Source organism: Vigna radiata, chromosome 5, assembly GCF_000741045.1.
Source record: "Vigna radiata var. radiata cultivar VC1973A chromosome 5, Vradiata_ver6, whole genome shotgun sequence".
Taxonomy (NCBI): Eukaryota; Viridiplantae; Streptophyta; class Magnoliopsida; order Fabales; family Fabaceae; genus Vigna; species Vigna radiata.
This window is the reverse complement of record NC_028355.1, coordinates 29,445,682-29,446,235: the sequence shown is the minus strand read 5'-3', so window position 1 is coordinate 29,446,235 and position 554 is coordinate 29,445,682.

The window sequence follows — 554 nt, the reverse complement described above, 5'->3', positions numbered from 1 at the left end:
AAAAATAACTCTACTTGCAAGGTAGAACCTTTGCATGAGTAAAACCCTAGGGTGCGCAGAATGGGAAATTACCTTATCAGTGGAGAGACGCGAAAGTAATCAGATGGATTGGAAGCTCTCGACTCCAGGAACGTAGGGGGACCACCTATTTGAAATAACAAAGGTGGAAATTTGAGAAATTGGTACAGAGAAGGTGGAGCAAGGTCAGAGAAAATAAGAAATCTGAGTTCTAGAGAGAGAATGAAAATGAGGAATGAAAATCTGAATTGGGGAAAGGGACCCCTCTCAAGGTCATGTGACCAATTCGAGTGGGCCCGCTGCCCTTATTAGGCCCAATGACTTATTTATTTTTTTGAGACCCTTACATAAAATGAATTTTTTACTTTTTATTTTATTGTTTTATATATTTAAAACTTTTAGTAATCCTTTTAAAATTCATTATAAATTGATATTAATTTAATAATTAAGTATTTAATTATATTATCTATTAATAGAATTGAAACAAAATTAAACAAAATCAAATTTAATAATTATATAATTAAGTATTTAATTAT